The sequence below is a fragment of the Xenopus laevis genome, chromosome 3L (assembly GCF_017654675.1).
Source record: "Xenopus laevis strain J_2021 chromosome 3L, Xenopus_laevis_v10.1, whole genome shotgun sequence".
Taxonomy (NCBI): domain Eukaryota; kingdom Metazoa; phylum Chordata; class Amphibia; order Anura; family Pipidae; genus Xenopus; species Xenopus laevis.
The window spans coordinates 72,200,135-72,209,340 of NC_054375.1; positions in this window are offsets into that span (position 1 = coordinate 72,200,135).

A 9,206-nucleotide genomic window follows, 5' to 3' on the forward strand; every position below is an offset into this window, starting at 1 on the left:
ATCCCCTGAGTTGGCTCCATTGAGTTTGTGGAGACAATGGCACAATACTACGGTGGATCTTAACCCTACAGCAATAGTCATTCACAATACAACACTGCAGCGGCAAAGAGCACGGCAACACTGATGGTCTGTCTCGTCAGGAAGATGTGGAGTGACCCTCAGCATTGCCAAATGCCCCTCAGCTCCACCCAACCGTGGGGCAGCTGGTGGCATTTAACTGGAGGGGGGAGCCATGTGATGTGACATGACACATAAGAGTGTGACAGTGAGAAATGTTGGTTATTCAGGTCAGTGTCAGTAATGGGCTGCTCCATAAAGACCACACATCATCCCAGTGTGAGAGCAAAATAATAGCAAAGTACTGCATTTCCCGTGACCTTCATCTCCATTTCATCCTCTGGGATTTGTGCTACCAGCACCCTATGTGACTGTGCCCAGTCTGTGCCCACACATTTGACTGCCCTGTGCTTGGCACATCTTGAGGAGAGACTGTGGAACTATACTGTGTTTTGTGGAACTATACTGTGAACATGTGCTGGATTATGTCAGTGTGAAAGGGCTTGCTGCCCCCCTGTGGTCGCTGGTTAGAACTACATCTCATGTTCAACATTATCACCAGCTAAACAGGGAATCTATTGCTGCATCACTGTGAGTGGTTCAATCAGCTTCAACTTATAACCACCCAGAGAAACTGACGTTTGGATTTAAATTGTTGTTGCCACTATTCTGTCATATACATGCTGGGAAGTGTTATTCATGCCACTGTTATCAAGTCACCAATAGTTACATTCAGTTCACATATTTCTACCAGTCTGTTCAATAAAGCATGTTGACAGTTACCTGCTGACGAGTCTCTTAAGGGTAACTTCACAGTACTTTGTTATTTAAACCTTTGTTTGAAGCACACAACACGTGTTAAGTGTGGTAGTGGTTATGCAGCACATTCGTTCCATACAAATCAGCACTGATTCTTAATACATGGTGCCGACAGATTGGCAAATTGCCAATGTGGTGCCGGTATTCAAAAAGGGATCCCATTCTCAGCCTCAAAACTATGGACCAGTTAGTCTGATGTCAGTTGTAGGAATGTTTTTCAAAAGGGATATTAAGAAGTAAGAGACTTGACTTAATTGTAAATCATAATAATAGGAGTTTGTGCCAGCATAACAGCTCTTGCCAGACTAATTTTATTGCATTTTATGAGAAGAAACCTTGACTTTGCGATGGCAGTGGATGTAATCTACTTTCTAAAGCATTTGATTCAGTGCCACATAAAATGTTATTGGTTAAAGGAAAACTTACCCCCCAAACAATGTAGGTCTCTATAAAAAGATATTTCAGTAGTTTTATATAATCGTATACAACTTAATGGGCATTGTTTAGGATATGATGTTGATGCTACCTACATGCTAGTTTTAAAAATCGTGTTGAATTTTACGTGAGAAGCAACTATAGGTACGAGACTTTTTATTGGGAATGCTCAGGACCTGCAATGTTCCAGATAACAGATCTTTTCGTAGTTTGCATCTTCATGCATTAGGTCTAATAGAAAATCATTATAACATTAAATAAACTCAATAGGCTGGTTTTGCTGCAAATAAAAATTAATTATATCTTAGTAGGGATCAAGTACAAGGTACTGTTTTATTATTACAGAGAAAAAAATAAATTATTTTTAAAAATATGGATAAAATGGAGTCCATGGGAGACAGACTTTCTGTAATTCGGAGCTTTCTTGATAACAGGTTTCCGTATAACGGACCCCATACCTGTATAAGCAACTCTCTGTAACACATGGTTTTGCTTATATGCTTCTATATACAATGTTCTGTTACCCTGTACTGGTAAAAATTGTGTATTTGCGTCATAAGCTACATTACTACTTTATAAAAGTATGCTGCTGTGTAACCATGGGGGGTAATCATTCAAGCTGAATAGGGTAATAAGGCACATATTTATATAGAAAATAACTACTTTTTTTGTGAATGCAAAGCATTATGGAATTATTTTTTTTTAACATGTCAAAGTCGCATGATCTGGATGGGCTCTGTATAGAGTAGACCGCAAGTTGACTGGTTTATGCATAGGGAATCCTGGGTTCAAATCCTGGATGGGACGGATGCATGCTTTAGCTCCTTTTTGCTGAGTCATTGGTCATTGTATTTAGGGTTTCAAAGAGACATTAGGTTGTAATGGTAATCTGGAGGAAGATCCATAATGTGTAGACCCTGTGGCGCAGCATGTACAGTGGCTGTTTTATGGTCTGGGAGTCATGTGTTCAAATCCTGGATGAGACCCACCCACCTGACGATCGCATTGGCACTGACGATGGATGGGCTACCCATCCATCTCATTGGCGCTGACGTTGGATGGGCTACCCATCCATCGCATTGGCGCTGACGATGAAAGGGCTACCCATCCATCGCATTGGGGCTCACGATGGATGGGCTGACGATGGATGGGCTACCCATCCATCGCACTGGCGCTGACGAAGGATGGGCTGACGAAGGATAGGCTGACGAAGGATGGGCTACCCATCCTTTGCACTGGCGCTGATGATGGATTGGCTGACGATGGATTGGCTGATGATGGATTGGCTGACGAAGGATGGGCTACCCATCCATTGCATTGGCGCTGACGTTAGATGGGCTACCCATCCATCGCATTGGCGCTGACGATGGATGGGCTGACGAAGGACGGGCTACCCGTCCATCGCACTGGCGCTGACGAAGGATGGGCTACCCATCCATCGCATTGGCGCTGACGATGGATGGGCTGACGAAGGACGGGCTACCCGTCCATCGCACTGGCGCTGACGAAGGATGGGCTACCCATCCATCGCATTGGCGCTGACGATGGATGGCCTGACGATGGATGGGCTGACAAAGGATGGGCTACCCGTCCATCATCGCACTGGCGCTGACGAAGGATGGGCTACCCGTCCATCATCGCACTGGCGCTGATGAAGGATGGGCTACCCGTCCATCATCGCACTGGCGCTGACGAAGGATGGGCTACCCATCCATCATCGCACTGGCGCTGACGAAGGATGGGCTACCCATCCATCATCGCACTGCTACGATTGGACCCCAGGATGTGACTCATTGGATGGATGGGTCTTCAGCAAGCAACTGATAAGTAAACATTGTGGCACAGCATGTTAGGTGCCTGGTTTATGGTCTGGGAGTTCTGGGTTCAAATCCTGTGTTGGACCCATCCACCTGAATGCATGATTTAGATCAGGGAACCCAAACCTTTTGAACCCGTGAGCAACCTTTAGAAGTAAAAGGAGTTGGGGAGCAACACATGCTTGAAAAAAAGTTCCTGGCGTGCCAAATAAGTGCGGTGATTGGCCATTTAGTAGCCCCTATGAGGATTATCAACCTACATTGAGGCTCTGTTTGGCAGTGCACCTGGGCTTTATACATCCCAAACTTGCCTCCAAACCTGGAATTCAAAAATAAGCTCCTGCTTTGAGGCCACCGGGAGCAACATCCAACATGTGGCTCACGAGCTACAGGTTGGGGATCACTGATTTAGATCCTTTTTTTCTGAGCCATTGGTTTCTTTTGTATTTAAGGTTTAAAAGAGACATTTGGTTGTAATGGTCATCAGGAGGACACTCCATGTAAAGTAAACACTGTGGCGCAGCAAGTAGAGTGCCCAGTTTATGGGCTGGCAGTCTCGGCTTCTAATCCTGAATGGGACGCATTCACACAGGTGCTCACTTTATGTCTGTTTTGCTGAGCCATTGGTTCCCTTTTAAGGTTTCATAGAGATATTCGGTTGTAATGGTCATCTGGAGACAGCTACATAAAGAGCAAACCCTGTGTCACAGCACGTAAGGTGACTGGTTTATGGCTTGGGAGTTTTGGATTCAAATCCTGTGTTGGCCCCATCTGACTGAATTTGTGCTTTAGATCCTTTTTTTCTGAGCCATTTGGTTGTAATGGTCATCGGGAGGAATCTCTATGTAAAGCAGACACTGTGGTGCAGCAAGTAGAGTGCCCAGTTTATGGACTGGCAGCCCTGGGTTCAAATCCAGGATGGGATGCATTCACACAGGTGTTCTTTTTATCTCTATTTTGCTGAGCCATTGGTTCCCTTTGTATTTAAGGTTTTAAAGAGACATACGGTTGTAATGGTCATCTGGAAGCAGCTCCATATAGCGTAGTCCCAGTGGTGCATCATGTAAGGTGACTGGCTTATGGTCTTGGAGTCCTGGGTTCAAATCATGTATGGCTTTAACCATATCCATTTTAGAGAGCCATAAAGCATAGATGCTACACTTCCAGGCTGTGATAACTCCAGATCAGAGACACCCAGAGCATGGTTACTACTGGACTAGTAAAGCATATGTAAAGGATGGCTGATATGGATCCCGGTTGGAGGTATACAGAGTGTAGCATTATACAAAGCATGTTTGGTGTATAATGATTTTAAGCCTGAATCAAAAGCATTATTAGAATAGCCATAACAACAATGCTTTATCTGCTTCAAAACTCGATGTAACATATAGTAATACCGTCACATGTAACACAAGTCACATGACTGGGGAAGTTGGTAAACTGACAATATGTCTAGCCCCATGTCAGATTTCAAAATTGAACATAAAAAAAAAACTGTTTGCTCTTTTGAGAAATGGATTTCAGTGCAGAATTCTGCTGGAACAGCACTATTAACTGATGCATTTTGGAGAAAACATGTTTCCCCATGACAGTATCCCTTTAACTACTACTATTTAACTACTACTATAAAATGTGGAAATTGATCACGTTGTACTGGAAACAATTGATAAGAAAAAATAAAAATACATTAGAAATACCACAGATTATACCATTGGGATGGTGTTCAAGTGGGGCGGCAAAGCTGATAGAGGTTCACGTATCGAAGTGAATTTTCAGCATCAGAGAAATCAACTGATGATAATTCACTTTGTTCTACTCGCACAAAGGAAGGTGGACTTACCAGAGACAGAACTATTGGGAACGGGGACACAACAGGAGAAAGAGGGCTCAGAGACACTAAATATTAACAATATTAGTGACTACAAACCAGAGTAAAATTCTAGCTAAAGGATTATATTTTTCCCCAAGCTATGACATCAGTCCGTTCACACTTGAAAAGGATTTATTCCTTTTCTGTCGCAAATTATTACCGAAGAAACATTTCAACAAAACTGACCCATCAGGGGGACTTTAAGGGATTAATCCCTTAATGGCCACAACAGACCCTAACAATCCCCATGATTTAATTGAGTCTACGGCTCAGGCTCACTTGAACAAACATCCTTTGATCAAGCTATGACTGACCTTACTCATCTATTATTAGAACAAACCACAGGGAAACAAGTGCTTAAACCCAAAAGCCACTTTATGCCACCCAAAAACACTAGTTCAGCGGTGGTGGTCTTTGGAGAATAAGTAATGAGAGATTTCATGAATATACCTAAAATGGGCCATAATAACCACAGTAAGGGTGAAAAAACAGCATTGCAGGAAATCATATCTTGGGATGATGTTGTTATCAAACCCTCAGATAAGGGTGGTGATATCATAGAAATTAATGATCTTTCGTCTTAATGGACAATCGATCCGGAAACCTCCTTGATGTATAGTGTGGTGATGTTGCGCAATCCCCCGGAAATAATGTCACAGTAGTCGTTCTCAGCTGGGGTCCAGTATTCTGCCTCCCTCTACAATGGCCAGTGGTTTATTATACACCAAGACAAAAGGTGGTCTTACAATATATCCAATCAATGAACATGTTATGCTATGAATCAATTGGTGGAACCAGCACACAGACACATGTCCATAGAAGAGGGGGGGGGGAAGGTAGACTTCCCTAGGCAAACAAAAGACACCAGGACAAAAGGCACTTCCCCCGGTAATATACATATACACAGACACAGTGATTTGAGCATGGCTTGTACTGATCTTGTAAAAGTACACCTTTGTTCAGTGGTCCGTATTCCTTAATCCCAACCGGCGCCACACCCGGCATGCTGCAGTCATGCCTGATGAACACAAATAGATTGGGAATCGGAATGATTGGGCGACTGTGCAAATGTCGGTCGTAAAGACGCTTATCCCGCATCGGTGGCGGCTATATGGCGAAATATGAAAAATTTCCACGTCAGTGGTAACATCGTTATCTGGCCACGCGTGATGTATTTAACAGAAGCTCTTAAACAGCTGAATGACACACTTGTGTTATCGTTGATTAAATCAAGATCCAACAGTTAATTTCAGAACTGCATATAATAATCTCATTACTGAAGGTTTTCAGAAAGGCCTGATTGTGAGATGTGAATATAGGGCTCTCCTTAATGACATCTCAGTGACACCTACCTTTTACATGCTTCCAAAGGTGCACAAAAACCTCACCAAACCTCCGGGGCACCCAATTGTCTCAGGTAATGGCAATCTATCTGAAAAAGCCAGCCAATTTATTGATTCTAAGTTAAGAAAGTTTGTTATCAATCTTCCCTAATATATTAGAGACACAGGGGACCTACTGTACAAACTGGAACATGTCAATATGAACAGGGGCAGCATCTTAGTGAGCTGTAATGTGAAATCTCTATATTCATCCATATCACATAAACATGGGCTACAAGCGATCAGGTACTTCATGGAAACAGAGAGCGATTGGGATTGCCAATTTATAGATTTTATGTCAGATTTGGTTGAGTTTTGTTTGAATCATAACTTTTTTGTCTTTCATGATAAGTTTTACTTACAAGTAAAGGGTGTGGTGATGGGAGCAGCATCTGCGCGACCTATGCTAACCTTTTTATGGGATGGTGGGAGGCAAACTGGGTATTTGGGGATCGTTTATCCCAATATACCCAGTATATATCCCTGTGGTTTCGTTACTTCCATGATCTGATAATTCTGTGGACCGGCAGTCAGGACTCCTTACAAGAGTTCCTAGTGGCACTTAATGACAATATTTTGAATATCAAATTGGCACAGACGATCAGAAATCATATCACCCCTTAAGCGCCTCTTCTCCAGCGTGAACATCCCCAATTTGGCCAGTCTTTCCTCGTAGCTAAGATTTTCAATACCTTTTACCAGCTTAGTTGCCCTTCTCTGTACCCTCTCTAATACAATAATGTGATCCAGAGCTATCAAGACTCCCCGTGATACTCTACTCACAGACCATAAACATTCTCCATTGAAGGACAATCAATCTATACAGTTTATTGGCACGTATTGTAATCAATGGCAATCAATTAATTCTGTGCTTGGTAAACATTGGCACATTTTGAGGACTGACCCTGTATTAGCAACAGCCCTTGGTGCTCATCCTTTAACCTGCTGCCATAGAGCACCCAACTTAAAGGAGAAGGAAAGCTACGGAGGCATTTTATTGCCAATAGATTAGATGCAATAGTGCAAGCTAGAATGCTATATTTATTCTGTAGAATGTTTTACCATACCTGAGTAAAAAGCTCTAGAAACTCTCTGTTTGTTTAGAATAGGAGCTTCAGAATTAATGTGGTGTGACATCACTTCCTGCCTGAGTCTCTCCCTGCTCTGGGCTCAGATTACAGTAGAGAAGGGAGGGGTGGGGGAAGAGGAGCAAACTGAGCATGCTCTTGCCCAGGGCAATGAGGTTTAAGCTGAAGGCAGGAAGTCTGATACAGAAGCCCATGTGTACACAATAGAAGGAAAGAAATGCAATGTTTCTTTTGACAGGGGACTCAGAGCAGCACTACTTTGGGCGTTTACTGGTATATTTAGATGGACCTTTCTGATAAGGCTTACTTAGTTTTAACCTTTCCTTCTCCTTTAAGGGACAGATTGGTAAGGAGTCACTTTGCAAAACCAATTCAGAAATCATGCAAATGGGCACCTATCCATGTGGAAAGTGCAAAGCTTGCAGCTACATACATAACGAAAGGTCTGTAATTGATAGGTTTGGCACATATAGTCTTTCATGTACCACTAAAGCCATAATATATTTTCTAACATGTCCTTGCAATAAGGTTTATATCGGCAAGACCAGCGGTCTCTTCAAAAAATGAATTTTAAAACATGTTTCCAGTATTGAAAATGCCTCAGAGTGTATTAAGGCAAGCAAGAAATTACCACCTGTCAGTCGACATTTCTCTGAGTGCCATAATCAATCCAGCAGGGGACTGAAAGCTATGGGTCTCTCCAAGATATCACTAGGTATCAGGGGAGGAGATCTGGAGAAAGCTTTATTAATTAAAGAGAGTGAATGGATTTTCCTGATGAACACTCTCAGCCCTGTAGTATTAAACAAAAGTATTGTTATGAATATGTTCATATAATGAAAACTATATTATGTGCTCTATTTCTACAAAGGATATACTCCTCTCCGATAAATAAATAAATTTTTATTGGCTTCATTTACAAGTATTATCTGGGTATCAATTGGAGGGTATAATTCCATTTAAGTGTTACTTTGTGTCCAGTTCCTCTGTTGAACAAACTCAAATTATTAACTGAAACAGTATCCAATCTGAGTATGAGTATCAATGTTTCATATCCTATTTTCATAAAGGATACATTGTATAGTTTACCATATATTATGTTAACACTATATAATTGATAATTTCCTTGGGAGATGAATTATGCATAATATGAAACGTCATTTTTTGTTGGATCATCAATGTTTCCTGTCACAGAGATGAGACCGATCAAATCACTACCTCCTCCTAACATGACGTCCTTGTCCGCAATTGGCAGACAATAATTACGTCAGCAGGTGTAAGCGGCTATAAAACTCAATATCCATTTCCGTGATCGCTGCCTTTGATATAGCCTGGGGTTCCCGGGCGAAACACACGCCAGGCGCAATTGACTCTCCTTTTAATAACAATAGGCAGGGCAGCCACATCTTTTCACAAAGATGTGAAAAAAATTAAGAAAATAATAAAAAATGAATGCAATCCCATTTGACCAGCTATACAGTACAGCTTAATACATAAAGCCAGACATAACAAAGAAGTTGATCCTAGTACAGATGTACCGAGACTTTTTCAAGATTTGATCTACTTTACTCAAATAAAAAAATCAGAATTTTGTTACAGTGGCAAAAAAGTAATGTTTAGAAATATAAAATATGTGAAACAGACAGAACTCTGAGAGTAGTCCCTCTCTCAGCTAATGGATAAATCTCCACATGCACTAAGCCTCGTCGGCCATATGTGTGCTCCCCACAGCAGCTTC